The sequence below is a fragment of the Wyeomyia smithii genome, chromosome 1 (assembly GCF_029784165.1).
Source record: "Wyeomyia smithii strain HCP4-BCI-WySm-NY-G18 chromosome 1, ASM2978416v1, whole genome shotgun sequence".
NCBI classification, from domain to species: Eukaryota; Metazoa; Arthropoda; class Insecta; order Diptera; family Culicidae; genus Wyeomyia; species Wyeomyia smithii.
Genome location: NC_073694.1, coordinates 7,221,557 through 7,241,137, shown reverse-complemented (window position 1 = coordinate 7,241,137; position 19,581 = coordinate 7,221,557). Strand labels below are relative to the sequence as shown.

At 44.7% G+C, this 19,581-nt stretch overlaps 1 protein-coding gene across 2 annotated transcripts in view; it reads left to right on the top strand.

Annotated features, from left to right (window-relative positions):
* Window positions 1–16,596: 16,596 nt before the first annotated feature.
* Window positions 16,597–19,581, top strand: part of LOC129717705 (uncharacterized) — a 250,268-nt gene continuing 247,283 nt past the window's right edge. Inside the window, exon 1 of one of the 2 annotated variants that reach the window (XM_055667807.1) lies at window positions 16,597–16,674. The gene's annotated coding sequence lies outside the window, so the exon portion shown is untranslated. Of the gene's footprint in view, window positions 16,675–16,785; window positions 17,031–19,581 lie in introns of those variants that run through there. The other variant, XM_055667814.1, reaches the window with a different exon arrangement.

Genomic DNA, 19,581 nt, shown 5'->3' with positions numbered 1-19,581 from the left:
TTTAGGATAATAATTCTAAGTAGGAAATGTAAAAAAAGGAAGCGAATTACCAGAAAAACTCGACAATGTCAACATCAGAAGCTGCTGAATTTAAAAAAGGAAACCTGGCGAGAGTAGATTCCTTATGTAATATAATAATTATTTTTGTTTTTTTTTTTTTGGTTTTTACCCCTTAGTCTCTGCATTATTCTCCTTAATCGCTTGAGTACTGTTCTTTTTTCCTGTTCTACCTTTTTAACAATTGTGTCTTTGCTGTTTCTATGTTTCCTGTAACGAAAAGTTTTTGAAATTTAGTTTTCGTTTTTATAATACTGGTTTTATTTGCTGATTCTTGTATATTGGTTATTGAGCACACTCTGTTTCAGCCAGTGAACAGTGTTAGAATTTCACAAAGGTCATAAGTTGGAAATAAAAACGAAGTGAGAAATGAAACAAGAAAACAGATTGAAACAACAGTGAAATCGGTGAGCATATACTTGAAATGAAATAAAATTCGGTGAACTGTCAAATGTCAACTTTTCGCTAGTAAAAAAATACATTAATTCCAGATGAGATCTGGATACGTTGAAATTTTCACTCGAGGGGTCGAAGAGGAATTATTACATTTTTATACTATTTAGTGAACATGAATGAGAATTCTACTTCTTCTCACAAAATTATCACATCACTTTTGCACAACGAAAATCAAATAGAAAAAATAGTTCTTGACTTTATTTAAAATTTAAAATTTTACGGAACATATAACGGCTTTTTTAAGCTCAATGGTAACTCAAAACGCTACTATGTTGTATGTCCGACGTTTCGGCCTCTGGGGCAAGACACTATTGATATAGAGTTCTTCAGGCGCGTATGTATTAGTGCGATGTATTCGATTTTTCTTTGTTAGCTGTAAAAATTTTTGTCACCTGTGAGAACTGTCATTTAAAAGATAGAATAAAAAACTACCTGATCCACACTCTCACAAATTTCAATATACAGTGTAAAGCGGGCCGTGTCGTAGTGTTAGTGTGTTTTCGCTTGGAGAACTCTTACTTACTTTACCTTACTTTTATGACGACAGATCATTAAGACCCTATGCCGAATCCAGAATACGTCTCCACAAAACTCGGTCTTGGGCTGCTACTCTCCAGTCTCCCCTTACACCCGCTGCTCTGGCATCCTCGTCGATAGCACACATCCAGCGCGTGCACGGTCTGCCTCGAAGTCGTCGGCCTCTATCCGGTTCTCTACTAAATATTATCTTTGCCGGTCGCACATCCGCCATCCGTGCTACATGGCCAGCCCACTGTAACCTGCCGTGTTTCATCAGCTTGAAAATATCAGCGTGTTTGTATACTTCGTACAGCTCGTGATTCATGCGCCTGCGCCACACCCCGTTGTCTAGTTTGCCTCCGAGTATAGATCGCAGGATTCTACGCTCGAAGACCCCAAGCGCTCGTCGATGTCCGTAGAGCGCCACCGGGAGGATCAGAGTCCTATAGAGCGCAAATGTCGTACGAATCTGTAAGCTACGGGACCTAAGCTGGCTACGCAATCCGTAATAAGCCCTATTCGCCGCCGCAATCCGCCTCTTCACCTCGTTGTCACATGTCACGAGAGTACCAAGATAAATAAATTCGTCGACCACTTCGAAAGTATCCCCTTCCATCTCCACCGCAGCACCAACACCCGTAGAACTACCACGCTCTCTGCCAGCCACCATGTACTTCGTTTTGGCAGTGTTTATGGTGAGTCCTCTACGGTTAACACCAATTATATCAATGTCGTCCGCAAAGCCCAGAAGCATGTGAGACTTAGTGATGATGGTGCCGCTCCTCTGCACACCTGCCCTTCGTATCGCACCTTCCAAAGCTATGTTGAACAGCAAGTTCGAGAGCCCGTCACCTTGCTTCAGATCATCTAACGTCACAAACGCGTCCGAAAATTCGCCCGTTGTCCTGACGCATGATGTGAAACCGTTGAGCGTCGCACGTATCAGTTTAATCAGTTTAGTTGGGAAACCATGTTCTAGCATTATTTGCCACAGCTCGTTGCGTTTCACTGTATCGTACGCCGCTCGAAAGTCTATAAACAGATGATGTGTCTGCAGGTTGTGTTCTCGAAACTTGTCGAGGATCTGTCTCAAGGTGAACATCTGGTCCGTTGTAGATCGCCCCACTCAAAAACCGCATTGGTATTCTCCAACAAAGGCTTCCTGCAACGGCCTCAGTCGCTGGAACAGGATACGGGAGAGAATTTTGTAAGCGGAATTGAGGAGGGTTGTGCCTCGATAATTGCTACACTCGAGTCTATGTCCCTTCTTATAGATAGGGCATATGAGTCCTTCCAACCAGTCCGTAGGTAGTTGTTCCTCAGACCATACCCTTAGGATAATCTGGTGAATTGCACTCCACAGCCGCTCGCTCCCAACTTTGAAAAGTTCGGCCGGTAAGCCGTCCTTCCCTGCGGCTTTGTTGTTTTTTAGCTCTTTGCAAGCATTCTTCACGTCCAATGTTGGTGGGTCCACAGCTTGTCCGTCCTCCCCAATTTCTATCCTGTTCCCCTCGACGACTCTCCTCCCTTCCTCGCCGTTCAACACCACTTCGAAATGTTGCTTCCAACGCCTGGCCACCTGCGATTTATCGGTAATCAGGTTCCCCTCCCTGTCATTGCACATGGCAGGTACTGGCACGGTCCGGTTCCTGATTCCGTTGATCGTTCTATAGAAGCTCCTCGTGTCGTGCCTGGTGAAGCAATTCTCCGCCTCCGCGAGTACACGATCGTAGTGCTCACGTTTCTTACGGCGATGAATCCTCTTTTCGGCAGCTCTTGCCTCCCGGTATTTCTCCCGCATCTGACGCGTTACACGATGAGCTGCTACTAACGTGTTGGCGTAGGCTCGATTCTTCTCCTCCGTCACCTCTAGGCACTCAGCATCGAACCACCCACTACGCGTGGTTCCCGTTGTCATGCCTATCACTTCTCGCGCTGTTTCGCTGACCGCATCATGGATGTGCTTCCACTGCTCGTTCAAGTCTACTCCAGCTGGTCCACCGATCCGTCTATCAACTTTCTGAGTATACTCCGCAGCAACTCCTTCTGATAACCTCTGGATGTCCAGATGTATCTTCCTCGCCGATCTCGATTCAAATACATTGGACAACCGGGCGCGAATCTTGCCTACCACGAGATGGTGATCCGAGTCGATGTTTGGCCCTCGAAAGGACCGCACATCTATGACGTCTGAAAAGTGCCGGCTGTCGATCAGCATGTGGTCGATCTGGGAGCAGGCCTCTTCATTGGGGTGTCTCCAGGTGTGCTTCCGAATATTCAGACGTGCAAAATGGGTGCTACAGATGGCCATTCCCCCGGCCGCGGCGAAGTTCACTAGCCTCAAGCCGTTGTCGTTGGTGGTAGAGTGAAGGCTTTCCCTACCAATAACGGGACGAAAGAACTCATCTCGTCCGACTTGTGCGTTCGTATCTCCGATGACGATCTTTATATCGTGTTGTGGGCACTCTCCATACGTTTTCTCGAGGAGCTCATAGAACTCCTCCTTTACGTCATCGGTTTTATCGTTTATCGGCGCGTACACGTTGATAAGGCTGTAATTGAAGAATCTGCCCTTGATCCTCAATACGCATAGGCGGTCATTAATAGGCCTCCACCTAATAACACGCTTCATTTGGTTTCCAAGTAGTACAAAACCGACGCCCCGTTCCGCTCTATCGCCGCCACTGTAGTAGATGTTAAACTTGAACGAAGTGCCCGCGGTCGGATCGACCGCCCGGAATTCACGTTCCCCGGTTTTAGGCCAACGCACCTCTTGTATGGCTGCTACCTCCACTTTTGCCTTCCGTAGCTCTCTGGCCAAGATGCCCACGCGTGCCGGTTCGAGCAGAGTCCTAACATTCCAAGTACCAAGTTTCCAAACGTTGTCCTTTTTCGTTTGCCTAGGTCTATACTGATTGTTCCGATTCGTATTCGTATTGTTCTCTGGATTGTGCGTAGTATGTTTATTTTCAGCATGCTTCCTTACTAGGGCTGCGCTGCCCAGTCTCGCGACGGGGCTGCCGTCTTGGGTGTAGCTGGCGAGACACCGCATTTCACAATTCAGCCGTCCGCTCCGGATCAGTCGCTGTTTGAGCCGCCCCTGACCTAGGGAACAGACGCTCAGGCAAGCTGCTCTCCAAGGAGAACAACTCCCCCTTCCCTGTCAGCATACGACCAAGTTCCCACCGGTTCACCGATTTTCCCTTGGTTGCTCGTATCCCAGTCGGTACCACGTGGAGGTAGGGATAGGAGTTGCTGGGCATTATGCTATGGACCACACTGGGGTCTATTTTATGCCAACTAGTACGGGTGTACTGCTGGTACGCATTGCCCAGCCATTTACCAACCACTTGGAGAACTCTATATTGCGAAATAATTTCAATATTCGATATTACAAAGTATTTGCATTTTCGGGCACCCGTCTTCTTATATCACAACCCATTGACAGCACATTATTGTCGGAGTGTTATGAACGTGACAGATAAACGATAAATATCAAACCTTAGAGCCCAGACATCAACGCGGTTTAATTTAATTTAGTATCTTTACGCAGCCGATCCAAAACCTTTGGCTCCAGTAACTCGCAACCACAGACAAACAGACGTACCACTGCATACAAAATTCTAAGAAAATTGTGGTTCCAATCAACTTGTGCGACACCTACTGGACATATTCCGCAAAAGATAAACTTTCAGCTTTTCTGCTGATTTTGGCAACACGGTGCTCGAATACTGTCAACTGAGTTCAAAGGAAAAGGCACATCAGCGCCATCACCGCTGCGGCGGGAATATTCCGCATAACTGAAACTCATTCGAAATGACCGTTTTTTTATCCACGGAAATAAATCTCGTGGTACGTCTGTTTGTCTGTGGTTATACCCCCCGATCAACCACTCTTTATGAACCTTTATGAAACGACAACAACTGAAATCAATCGATATAGGTTCAAAACTAATCGATAGCGATCGTTCTCGTTTCATGAAGAAACTTAAAGAGTGGTTGGTCGGGCCAGTTTAAGTAGCTTTAGTTTACCAGCTGTAAAGTGATCTAGAAGTAAACGCCAACCTTGCTCAATGACTGGGAAGTCATTAGATGGTTTGTAGTAGCCAACTTTGATTTTTATCCTAAACCTACAAGAAATTGGGATCGGTTTGCTTGATGCATAAGATCGCAGCTCATCGTTAGTAGGCAAATTAAAAATTTCCAACTTTGCCTGGCCTGTTTCAAATTGTGGTTAGTCGGTCTTCAGAACTCGATCGTCGTTTACCTTTTTATCGTTGTCTTCGTCCATCCATACTGACTCCGTACTGCGCTTAAAGCCTGCTGCTTTTACCCATGCTGAGCAACCTAAGCTGAACAGCTAAAGCCCTTTGTCTCCCCGGGACCGCCGTTAGGCATTACTTCAGGGAGAGGGCCCGTCGTGCTTTTTGCACTTACCTCTATGGGTAGCAGAGCAGCCTATACAGGCCAGTTAGTTAACCGTTAACTAACTGGGGCACGTCGATGGTTTCCCGTCGATTGGTGCCCTGCAAAATACTAACGATCTGTGATGCTGCCGTGATGACCGCATCCCAGATTTCCCTATTTTCGCACATCCTACGCACTATATTCTCTGGCGTGGTGTCCATCCCACATATTGCCAGCATTTCGTACCGTACCGCTCGAAGCGCGGACATGTGAAGAACACATGTTCTGCGCTTTCTTCCGCACCCGTACAAGCGGGGCACATAGGGGACTCGGCGTACCCGAACCTATGCAGGTACTGCCTAAAGCAGCCATGGCCTGACAGGATCTGTGTCAGATGGAAGGTTACTTCCCCATGGTGCCTATTAATCCAGCCTGCTAACTCTGGAATGAGTCGGTGTGTCCATCTACCTTTTGTAGTGTTGGACCACTCCCGCTGCCACCTGGCCATTGAGGATGACCGTATGGTGTTGCGAATACCCCTCGTGTCGCGTTGGTCGAAGCATTCTACATCCTCTTTGACGATGATGCTGATGGGCATCATGCCAGCCAGGACGCAAACCGCCTCGTACGACACTGTTCGGTATGCGCACGCGACCCTTAGGCACATTAGCCTGTACGTACTCTCGAGTTTGCCGCGATGGCACGAGGTACTCAATACCTTGGACCACACTGGTCCTCCATACCTGAGTATGGACGTGGTCACGCTAGCAAGGACTTTGCGCCTGCTGCTACGAACCGCCGAGCTGTTTGCCATCATGCGAGATAGCGCTGCCACAGCCATGGAAGCTTTCTTGCAGGTATAATCGACGTGGCTCCCAAACGTGAGCTTGTCGTCGATCATAACCCCCAGAAGCTTCAACGAGCGTTTTGAGGCGATAGTGCATGTACCGGCACTAATCGATGCCTTCGCTCAGACTTTCTGTTATTTACAACAATAACTTCAGTCTTATGGTGCGCTAGCTCCAGTTTCCTGGAGTGCATCCAGTCTTCCACTACGCGTATTGATAGCGCGGCCTTTAACTCTACCTCTCTAATAGACTCGCCATAGACCTCAAGAGTTATGTCATCGGCGAAGCCCACGATCACCACCCCTGGAGGGAGTGTTAGTTTTAACACGCCGTCATACATAGCGTTCCACAGTACCGGACCCAGGATGGAACCTTGCGGTACACCTGCGGTAACCGGAACGCTTTTCTGACCCTCGTTTGTGTTATACACTAGCACTCGATTCTGAAAGTAGTTGCCTAGAATTTCGTACAGCGACGTCGGCACTCTGAGACTCTGTAGCGCTAAGGCTATGGAGTCCCAGCTGGCACTGTTAAACGCGTTCTTCACGTCAAGCGTGACGATCGCGCAGTAACGAATGCCCCTCCTCTTGCGTTGGATTGCAACCTCAGCCGTTCTGGTGACGGAGAGAATTGCATCCACCGTGGACCTACCTTTTCGAAAACCGAACTGGTTGCTTGATAGACCGTTCTCACTTTCTGTATATTTCACCAGTCTATTGAGGATTACCCTCTCAAGCACCTTGCCCGCCGTGTCCAGCAGGCAGATTGGTCTGTATGCCGATGGGTCACCTGGTGGTTTCCCAACCTTCGGCAACAGCACCAGCCTCTGGCGCTTCCACATGTCCGGGAAGAGGCAGTCGTCAAGGCATTTCTGCATGACCGCCCTGAACAACCCGGGGGCTTCTTTGATGGCCGTCTTGATGGCCAAGTTCGGGATTCCGCCTGGTCCCGGAGCCTTGCCTACCTTCAGGGAGTTTGCGATCTCGATCAATTCATCTTCCGTCACCCTTACCGCATCGTCAGCCTCTGCACGGCTGCCGTCACTCACGGTAGGTGGTGACTCGTCAGCCGGAGGCCAGGGACTTGGTTCGTGGCTTGGGAAGAGGCCCTGAATGATCGTTTCTAGCATCGCTGGTGATTGCTCGGCCGGGGCTAGCGCACCTCTAGTCTTGGTCATAACGATCCTGTAGGCGTCACCCCACGGGTTCGAATTGGCACTGGCGCAGAGTCGTTCGAAACAGGCTCGTTTGCTGGCTCTGATTGCGCTCTTAAGCGTTGCCTTAGCGGATCTGAATGCGACACCGCGTTCCGCTCTTTGCTCGTCGGAACGTGCGCGCTGCATCCTCCGTCTTGCACGGAGGCATGCATTGCGCAGGCCTGCTATCGTATCGCTCCACCAGTATGTCGGTGGCCTACCCTCTCTAGGCGGACGAGACCTAGGCATCGTGGCGTCGCACGCCCATGACAGCATCGAATTTAGATGGTCCACATCCGGGAGCAGTTCACCCCCTTCGTGCTGCCATCTAATTGCCTGCCTAAAAACATCTGCATCGAAATGCAATGTTTTCCAGCCGTAGAAGGATGGAATATTGGCCCTACTCGCTGCTTGCTTCCGCACGCCTACCTCATAGCGGATCGATTGGTGATCGCTTTTCGTGTAGCTGTCGTCTACCCTCCAGTTCGTGATCAGTCCCGGGCTGCAGAACGTCACATCGATAATCGATTCGGCACCGTTTCTACTGTAGGTGCATTTTGTACCAAAGTTAGCCAAGTCTAAGTTGAGCTTTGCCAAAGCTTCCAACAAGACCTGGCCCCTCTGGTTTGTACAGCGACTCCCCCACTCGACAGCCCAAGCGTTGAAGTCGCCCGCAACCACCAACGGCCATAGGCCCGTCAGTTCCACGGTTGCTTGATCGACCATCTGCGCGAACGTTTCGGTAGACCAACTTGGCGGAGCATAGCAACTGCAGTAGAATACTCCATCCACTTTGGCAATAACGTACCCCTCTCTGGAGGTCGACACAATCTCCTGAACCGGGGACCTGCCTGTCGTGCAAATGGCCGTCTTCCCAGACTTGTCCGATACCCAGTTACCGTTTCCGGTTGGGATACGGTATGGGTCCGAGACGATGGCCACGTCCGACAACGACTCAGCAGCCGCTTGGTGTAGCAGCTGCTGCGCCGCATAGCAGTGGTTCAGGTTTAACTGTATCACCCTCAGGCCTGCGGCTTAGTAGCCGGCCGTGCAGCCGGACACTTGGGGCCTCCCATTGACCGACGAATTGTCCTGACGTCCGTGCCGAGGTCTTTTAGCTTGGGTTCGCCTCTCATGGCCTTCAAGACTTCGGCGTACTTAGACGCATCGGTCTTGAAGATGAGGGCGTCACCCTTGCTCCGCCTACTCTCCCCTTGCGGCTTCTAATTGCGGTCGCCGCGCTTCGCGCGTCGTTCCCGCTTCTGCCGCTTCTTATTCACCACGGTGGTCCAATCCGTGGCTACGCCGTTTGCCGGTTCGCCGTTTGCTGGTTCTTTGCTCGGCTGGACCGACGAGCCAGCTTCATGGCTGTCACCGAACAACCGCCTTCGTTGCGTCCTGGGGGCCGTTTCCCCCGGAGAGCCCCTCGCACGTTTGCCAGTCGGTTCGGTTGAACAGACTTCGGCAAACGATGCTGCAGCTGTTTGTGTGTATTTAGACACAGCTGCAGCACTCCCTTTTTTTGCTGGTTGAGCCTCGCCTCTAGCGCAAGTGCCTTGCTTTCAGCATCGTTAGCCCGTTTAAGGGCTTGCGAAAGCTCGGACTTCGCGCTGCATACGTTCATACGTAGCAACAGAAGACATTGTTTCAGGTCTTTTGAAATGTTGCTACGTTCGTCCGTGAACTTGAGTATTTCATCAAGTTGTACGGACACCGCCTCCACGCTTGGGAACTTATTCATGTGGCTTTCTACCGCAGAGAGTAGCATAGCCCCAGATATCTGTTCCCGCTCCTTGGCGGTTTTAGGTGTTTCCACCTTGCCACCAGTCTTCGCCGTTCCGGTTGGTGCTGGCTTAGGCGTGCCCGCCTTTGCCCCAACTCGGAACTCCCCTGTCGGTGTCGCAAAAGGTGTACCAACCTGTGCGCCGCCTTTACCGGCATCGGCCAGTCTCGGTGGAGACCGGGCGATGCCCCGCCTGGCAAACGGGTTTACTAACCCGTCCGCCCCATCCACTACCTTCGCCTCTTCGTCGATTTTAATAGTAAACATTTTGGTTAAAAGGGTCCCCCTTCCAGCCGCTATCCTTGGTCATGGTGGAGTGGTCGCCTATATGGTCCCATGGTGGCCTATGCCGGAGCAGTGAGGTCATGGCTAGTGAAGGTCGCCATAGCCCCTCATGAGCAACTATGACGCCTCCCGACCGGCGTAAGTCAGGAAAGGGCATCTGATCCCACTCCTGCCTGATTCCCATCAGGCAATGACCGCGGAACGTACTGGAAGGCCTGCCAGGTTTTACGGGACGGAGACCCCTGCAGCCGTATGCCACCTCGCCGTTTCAAGCCGTTGTCACACGACTTTACTAAGGGAGCTCGGAGCAGGTGCCAGCCCTACGTCGTGGTATAAAATCATATTCCCTCTCAAAAACCTAAAAACACAGCGACCAGTACACCATAATTGGGACCTTACTGGTATCAGCCCCAATAGGCAGGTTAGTGCATTTGGATGATGGGAGCGGCACTACTCGCTCCGTCGAAGCTGTTTACGGGTGGCCGTGGCTTTTACGGGGAATCGACTGCCCAATGCCCGAAACCCCACCACTCCCTAGGCAAGCTCCCGCTGCCGGTCCAGGACTAATTGATGCTATCACACACCTATCGGTGGTCACGCACGCGTGCATGGCCTCGACGGTCGCCAGGCGTCGACCCGTGGTGGCCTGCAGCTCGGCCATGCGCTTAAAGCCTGTATCAGACTAACCGTTGTAGCAGTTGACCGCTGCCGTTCCGTTCCTTTTCGACCAATCAGAGCACAGCGGTCGACCGTCGCTTGTTGTTGTTGCAAAAAATAGAATTATTTCTATTTTTGCCGCCAACCGTTCCAAACGGTTGGCGACTGCTGTCATTGCCATGGCGAAGGCAAACGTGCCTTCTCACACCTACACAAATTCACATTTAGAGACATGTCAAATAAAAATGTGTGTTTCTCTTTTTGGCACACACGACAGCCAGTCAAAACATTGATAGCACCGGCAACGCTGGTTGGCGATGTCAATTTTCGACCAATGCACACTGGCAAAAATGAATCCAAATTCCTACTAATTAAAAGTCGCTGGGCTGGATACCTTAAATATAGCATTTCTTATGTAAAGTTAGCCAAAAAATCGATAGGTGATATTTTCATTCTATGCAGGGCACGGGAAAGGGTCTATATTTCCAAAAATACGCAAAAATAGGGTGAAAAGAGGCGAAAAAGACCATTTCCCGTGCCCTGTCCAAAATGAAACCATCGCCAATCAATTTGTTGACCAATTTTACATAAGAAATGCTATATTTAAGGTATCCAACCCAGCGGCTTTTAATTGGTGGGAATTCGAGTTATTATTTACGACCGTGTATAGAGACATGCACGCTCGTAAATAGTAACTCTAAAATGAGTAACATTTGACGCAGTTTCGTAAAAAGTGGAACAACTTTTAAATTGAGTAACTCCACAAATACTCAAAACTGACTAACACTAGGCGTCTTTAAAATGAGTAATTATTATTAAAAATTTTAGTACGACATTACTCATATTTTGGATACAGTTCAGTTTCATTACTGGCTAGAAATCCGCCACGGCCAATAAACGACACCACATGTTCAGCAATAATTACCTTGTAATAAAAGTAAACAGTTAGAATGTCTTCTGAGGCGCACACAATTAAAAAACATATGTCACAAACTGAAGCACATCGTAATCATCTTTCAAATATGAAGAAGTTATATGAAGGGAACCCAAAAAGTGAGTCAAAGTTATTCAAAATCAAAAAGGACTTCTACTCATTTTTTTAAGTCTACGAACATCGTTCTAAACTGAGTCAGAGTTGCTCAGTTCATGAGTTATTATTTACGAGCGTGCATCGTAATCATCTTTCAAAATGGACGTCGTTATATGCGACGTTACTCAGAAAGAAGTTATATGAAGGGAACCCAAAAAGTAAGTCGAAGTTACTCAAAATACTGAGTCAGAGTTGCTCAGTGCATGAGTTATTATTTACGAGCGTGCATCGTAATCATCTTTCAAAATGGACGTCGTTATATGCGACGTTACTCAGAAAGAAGTTATATGAAGGGAACCCAAAAAGTGAGTCGAAGTTACTCAAAATCAAAAAGGACTTCTACTCATTTTTTGACGTCTACGAACATCGATCTAAACTGAGTCAGAGTTGCTCAGTGCATGAGTTATTATTCACGAGCGGGTGGTGTAACGGTATGTCAAATGCAGAATCGGCCATATTCGCTCTGACGGAGTTACGGTGCTGCCACCTTCAATTTGTTTACTCTATGAGTGCAGAAGATAGGAATTTCTTCAAGAGTGAATGTAATAGCAAACATTTTAATATTTTCCCCCAAAACTCGCATACGAGTAGTTCAATGTGTGTGAAGGAGATAATTTAATTCCGTCAGGGCGAATTGGAAACAAGTTTGATTGCGAAGAAGTTTGTTTATAAACAGCCTCTGGAAAAAAAAATCGCATCGTTGAATATATCATTAAGATGTTTTTATATTGTAAATATAACAATGCTACACGCAAAAGTTGAAGTCTTGTACAATCATTGTGTCTTCCCGATTCGCACAAATGTTGCACAGAAATCGCACAATAAATGTGTGAAACGCATAACGCAACAGTTGTACTGCGAATTCATTGACATAGATTGAAATCAGAATATGTATCATATACCGACACTTTATTTCTCACATCGAGTGTATTAGTGACTGCTCTTTCTCTCTTGCTCGTAGATTTTACATGCACGTGCGACGAGACTAGATACGTCACATATAATGTACAGGTTGCTCTTTCGCTTCTTTTTCGGTCCGGGTTGCGACGCGCAAGACGATGTCTCGTCGCTTCACGAAATGAGCGAGACACCCGTGCTGTACATACTAGATGCCAGTGTTGTTAGTCTCACTCATACTGTCGATGCGTGCTTGCTGCTATTCAAAGAAAATGCATGAAGAAGAAAAAGTATCTCGAAAGCGTGTGTGCAAAAGACTTGAAAAGCGTAACATATGTCTCGTCCTCAAGCAGAAAGGAGGAGAAAGGTTTTACTTCTCGCTCGCTTTGCAATGCTGCTTGATATCAGTTGAAACTGTTTAGGTGTAGTAGTTTGGAGCTGCCAAATACATTGGAGAAACGCTAGAGCATTAATTGCGTTATGCCCAACACGCAATCATTGTACTGGTTCCGAATTACATCAACAATTGCGCTAAAAACGCACAATTTTGTACTGGTTTCGCACCATACAACTTTTGCGTGTACATACTTTGCTATCAATATTAGTGCTTTTTAAAAGCTTCTCGCAGCTTAAACACTGAAAACTCGGAAGTTTCTTTTTCAAGTGAGCACGGACACATAAATAAACAACGACGCGTAACAGGCGCCACATGCAGTGTTGTCAAAGTAACTCTACTGCCACACACCAATCATTTATTGAAAAAAAGAGATGAAAGAGAGCTAGAACTAAAATTTTTAGCTGCACGCTATCAGATTATTTAACCTTAATTGAGTGTTTTCTCAAACCTATTGCAGGAGACACATTGACAGGAGACAGGCTGTCGTAATTTTACGTTAACCTTGCGGTCGTGTCATATAAACAACCTTGTCAACTATATATGCCTGAAAAATTTCGAACAAATTTAGAAATCCACCAAAACTTCATGCCGTCAAAGATGACTAGAACACGATACCTGACTTTTGCAGAATTTATCGGATATGATTGTCGCTGCGCGTGAGGAAAAGTCGAACTAACTTATACACTGTTAATAGGGTGTATACTTAACTTCAAAATCAACTGACGACAAGGCCAAGACATGAATGCTGAAAGGTGAAACAATTTTTCCAGTATCCATAGACGACTGTACGGTGCTGCCATCCGATAAATGATAATAATGTGTGCGAATGTTTAGTTCCCAAACATGAAACTTACCGGAAGAATCAAGAATTATCGGCACATCATTTAAAATTAAGCGCACCATGAAAACTTCTTAACAAACAATTTGGTTGCGTAACAGCTCAATAATCTACGGGGGGGGGGGGGGGGGGTCTAGTTGGATTCCTGGGGTAAAATGAACAGGTGCTTTATCTTGGAAAGTATTACTCTTTTGGGTTCTATGTACTACTTCATCCTTTCCTTGAACTACTGAACCCTCATTAACATAAAAAGTTCATGGTTTGCTATGACAGGTGCACCGCAAGGGCAATGTAAACAAAGGAAACATCAAAAGTTGATGTTGCTGTAAGTTTTACGCTCGTGTATTTAAGGTTTTTTTTGAGAACTTCTTCAATGTTTTCAGTCTGATCAGCTTTGTAGCCGTGTTTGTCTACTAAGAGGCTACATTTTGATAAAAGATTACGATAACATAGTGAAAGAAATTGCGTTTTTTATATAGTCAGGTGAGTTTGAAATGAATTCTTTTGTCGGAGTGATGCCGCGGGCATACCAAAATAGGTGGACAGACGGTGGTGTACAAAGGAGGAACTGTAAAAAGCAGGCCTATGAAAAGACGCCATTTTTCTATGACCGAGAAATAACAAGCAAAATATTGGAACCACGGTGGGTTCGAAATGGAAATGGAGCCACAAAAAAGTCACATACAACCCAGTGCAAAAGCATAGGCCCGTCTAAGGCCTGGTAAAAAGTGTTAGAGGCAATCCGGGATGAATTATCTGTATCAAAGTGCTTCCAATCTCTCGCACAATGGCGGGTTTCTGAATAAAAGTTGGAAAAAAACTAAAAGTCTTTCTAAAATAATTGAAAACGACGTATAATGCCGATTTTGGGGTGCTGAACTCATTTCTGATGTCAGAAAAAGTTATTCACCTAAAATGCCGTTAACCCTTTCTTATTATCAGATTTTTTTTTGTTCAGATCATGTTCAATATTGGTTAGTTTGTTCTTTAATGAAAAACTATATACCCGAATTTATTTGTTTGGTCCTCAGGGTGATCCTTTATGAATTAGAAGATGCTAAAATTTGTATCTTTTAAGCCGTTCGACCGATAAAAAGATTTAATGGAAAATTGAAGGCATTTGATAGGCCTTTCAAGGTTTTCCCGTTCCACGGATTTGGGATGAACGGACGACACGCCAACCGGGACCCAAAAATTCGAAAAGTACGGTAAGTTTCCCATAGGCTGTTGATTATCCGATCATTCCGAAATGTTTCACAAGACGGTGTTTACGGTACACATGAGTTCTTAAATACATGATTTTTGGCTTTTCGGCAAAATGTTTCAAACTTTATTTAAAAACTGGTTGTATTTTTGGTAAACGTTGGAAAACGAAAAAAAAAATACCTTATCCTTCAAAATGAAACTTGTTGATCCAAAATCAGATCGAATTTGAGAGAGCTACAGGTATTCAATGTTAAGCACCATTGACAACCATTGATACTATAAAACTCACATTTTTTACCCTGTACATATCACCCCAAACACTGTCTATTTCACCCCAAACGATTTTTTTATGTCCGAAAATCATTATTTTTAGTTTCGTCATTCTTATGTTCTTTTGACCTCAATATAGTGATTTTTTTCGTGTAAAAACATAGAAAACAGGTCAATATTACTATAATACATACAGAGGATAGAAAAACAGGCTACGAAATAACAGGAGCTTTCCTTAGGGGGTACAAATCACCCCAAACTACCCTAGATCGATAAAATTGATTGATAGGTTTCCAAAACGGAATAGGATTTTCAGTTTACCAAGCCACAGAAAGCCAATTCAAAACACAGAGGTGCAGAAAACAACTCCGCATGACTTTTCGTACGCAGTAAAATTCAAATGTTTGTACGGATGAATTATATATTCATTCCATTTATTACATCAATAATAAATGAAAAATCAGCAAAAGGTCTGACAGAAAACCTCGGTAATCAAGATAAATAAATGAATGAAAAAACAAACGGTGACAAATTCACGGATTCCACTATTTTATTCGATGCGTTCTAGCGGAGGGCAGTTTGCTCTCCTACACGCATCCACTTTAATATACGACCGCGGACGGTTGATGGCCGTTCGCGAGTTGTTCTCGTCGCTGTTGCCAAATAAGGAATCCTTCCACGAGAATCAGGCAACGCCAGCTGTTATTGTTCTTGTTGTTGTCACGTTGTAGTGCTTTTTGATTCGGCGGAACATCACAGTTCATAGATTGGCCAATAGGTTTTCATAAGCCACCCGAGTGCACGACCTTAGAATGTTGATTTTCCCCTCCGATGTCTCTGTTTGCTATGATGAGTCAATATTGTCCCCAAATGCAAAGCAGGCTATTTTATTTGTTTTCTATACCGACGAAAGAAATTTATTTCAACTTGTGAAATATTTCCGCCGAATTGAGCAACAAGATCCTATCGAGATTGTGTTTTACTCTCCTCTACACAGCATCCACACCAGAGAGTGACACGGTCCAACTATCGGCAGACGATCGTTGTGATGTGATCGTGACTACGATGACTCTCCGCGGCCGTAAGCAAGTGGGTAATCACGCTTATTGAACGCAGAAAAGGCGGAACAAATACCTGCACCCACCTGATATGGACAGACAGCAAACCGAAAACCTAAATGACGCCGAACAAGAGGAGCAACGCAAACTGCTGTTTATTGGTCACCATCATCATCGGCGTACGGCGAAATGTGTGTTACCCGAGCATACCGCGAGTACGGATTATTGTCCGCGCTCTTCACAACTGCGCACTACACACTAGACCTGTACGCCGAAACATATTTTGAACTTTGTAATAATCGTCGGCGGCGGCGACCTAACACGACGGCGCACAGGTCTACTTAACACTACTCCAGTACTGCCCACTACTGCATGCGGTGCGCGGATAGGTAAGAACCACTTCAGCCTCCTCCCAGTCTACCCCTTCGTTCCGTTGACGTTCGCGCTGGCTGATTATGACGGATTCCCTGCAACAGCACCAGCAACAAATGTGAGCGAGCGTGCGCGGCGCGTTCGGTTCCCGCACTCCTTCTTGTGGCCTGCGCTCCGCGCTGGTGCCGGCGAGGTTCGACCAGAGAAGGCTGCCGCCTGGATGTATGATGGCAATATCATCAAGCCAGTTTCGACGCGACTTTTGAGCGATTAACATGTGTGATTAAATTAGCCCGACACAAAAAGGTTGCAGCAGGTGCAGGTGCAGAGATTTCAATCGGTAGGTTGTTTACTAACGTCGCGTCACCCTACTAATAAGACAGAAAATATTGCGACCGCAGCAATCGGTGCCGGAAATTGCACAAGTGCGTCGTGCTCTGCTCCATATTGGTTGTTGTTTCTTGTCAATAATGTTAAATATTGAATTGATAGTAAGGCATTTGTTTGTCAATTAGCAAAATGTGTCAAATCGAAATTAGGAACGAGCCGACCTCGAAAGGCGGCCGTGAAGTGTTTTGTGGTTAAGTTGTTGGAAAAATTCACATGTCAGAAGGCGGTTTTCCCATAAACGGAACGTGTGCTCTGTGCGCTTGACACCATAACCAAAAAAACCCTCACCGATCAGCTCAGCAAACGGTACATAAAATTTGTTATTTCAGGGATCTGAGCATCAACGGGTGGCCCTCAGTGTGGACACTTAACGTGAATAAATAATAAAAATGCTTAGGCCGCGGAGAGCGGTCAGTCGGTAGGCTGCAGGCCTTCACGGGGTGAAGGGACACCCAGTATGCTAACAATTTGAATTTCGTCACCCGCGTCGTCTGCCATGCCATCGGTATTGACAATGAAGATCTTGTTTAATCTCATACAAAGCCTTGCGGTGTCACTCTGCTGACGGAATTTCACATACGCTTTGATGTGACGAGTTTCCCCCTAACTAATGGTTACTCATACGGTCATCGAAAAGTCAATTGCGGGATTCCTTTTGCAGTTAAAAACCAATTACTCCAACTACAAGAGAACATTCATAATATACAGAGAAAAAGCGAGCGGAAGTAGAAAAAGACTTGCAAATTCGAAATTAAGAAACGTTTTTCTGTGATGCTCTACTCTAGTGTGTTTAAAAGTTTCTCGGCAATTTTTAGCGCCACAGGTTAGGATTAATCTCTCTTTTTGCTGCTATATTCGGTACTCTAGATCCATTTGGAATCTATTTCTACTTTAACCTTTTCTAGCCTTCAAAAGTGTTATTCGGCGATTCTAAGCTGAGTTAAAAATAATTTTCTATTGAAAATTGAAAATTGAAAACAGAAAAAAGACTATCCTAAACAACCCAAATGAGTCATCTCTATTGATATATCCCTCATCTTCAATTTAAATGCTAAACAATAAGTCTTAAATCCCTAATAATTATTCTAATTTCTAGTTCTAAATACTTGAACATATTCTAAGCCCTAAATTATGAATTATGAACCAAATAATAAATCGTATTAAACAAATTTTCAAATCCCTAATCGCAATCTCAAATTCGAAACTTCTATTCTTGAAACCCTCTTATTCTGATTGATAAATTCTAAATCTAAAATTAATTTTGAGTCGTGTTTTCCAAGTCCCAATCTTTATTCCAAACTCTTGAAGCCAAAACCATGAGTCCAAAATTATGAAATTCCGAATTCCGAATCCCAAATCACTACATGATATTAGGTGTAAAGCCCACATACTAATAAACCATATGCAAGTTTCTCAATCCTGAATTCTAAACTTCAAACCCTGAAATCTCAAATGCTAAATCCATAATCCTGAATCTTAGATCTCGAATACTAAGTCTCAAATCCTAGACCCGTTCTGAAACAAAAATATTACAACCCTAATCCCCTATCCCACACCCGGAATCCTCAATCTTCTCCACCTTCCTGAAATAATGTTACCCTAAACAACCTTTTTTCTTTTCTTTTACATTAAATTCCATCAAAAATCGAATCGAGAATCGAGAATATTTTAGCAAGAACACAATAAAACTAATCAATTAATGATTTCTGATTCCAATTTTTTTAAATTCCCAATCCCGAATGCTCAGATTTTTATACAAGATCCTAACTTAAAATTAAACCTAAATCCTGAATACTAAATCTTCAATCCCAAAAACAAAATCTTCAAACTCGAATCTTCACACTTACATGCTGAATCCAAAATCCAGAACCTTAATCCTAGTCCCTAATCCCAAATTCTTAATCCCTAATCTCAAATCCCAAATTGTCAATCACGAACGCTGATTTCTAAAAGGTAAATTTGAAGTCCTGAGCCTGAATCCCTAGATTTGAATTAGGTAATAAAAAGTAGAAAATAGAATAAAAATCTGGTGTTGGAAACTAATGAGCCAGTTCTGAGCTCAAATTTAAATCTGGCGTTTCCGGAGATTTTGAGCTCAATTTAGGATCATTTTTTATTCTGTTTTTTTCTGGCCTTTAGAAGCGATTTTCGATCATTTTAAGCATTATTTTAGATTATTTCTTGTTTGGCTTTGAAAATTCAGAATCGAAAAACTAAAAACCCTGAAATTCAGAATGCAAAACCTCTTACCCAAAATTCAACACCATCTTGAACTTGAAACTCAGTAATTCATGATCAAAAAATCAGAATGCATAATCCAATCAAAAATCTTAAGTAAAGCTAAATATTAAATCGACGATTTTTAGTATTAAATAAACACTTGATTTTTATTCCCATATCCTACCAAACAAATCCTGAATACTTAACCCTCTAGTGCTTCTAAAAAGCTTCAATCTATACTTGAAAAATGTTTATAAAGATTCATTTTGATTTTTTTGAAGTCCGTCTGTAACTTGGGCACTAGAGGGTTGATTCTAAGTTTTTGAAGCTTTGATCCTCAATCGTAAGTCACAAATCTTCAAAGCTCTATCTTTTATTTTAAATCCAAACTCTTAATTACAAAGGCCTGGATCCTAATCCCTCAAAATACTCAATTCTCAATCATAAACCTAATCTAAACACTTTTATCCTAAATTATGTACTCTAAATCTTTCTAAATCTAAATCTAAATCTAAATCGATCCTTAATCCTAAATCTTTAATTCAATATCTGAAATCCTGATTCCAGATTAAAATTAATCAAATTTCAAACTTTAAGAGAAAAAAAAAACAAAGTTCAGCTTTATATCCAGAATCCT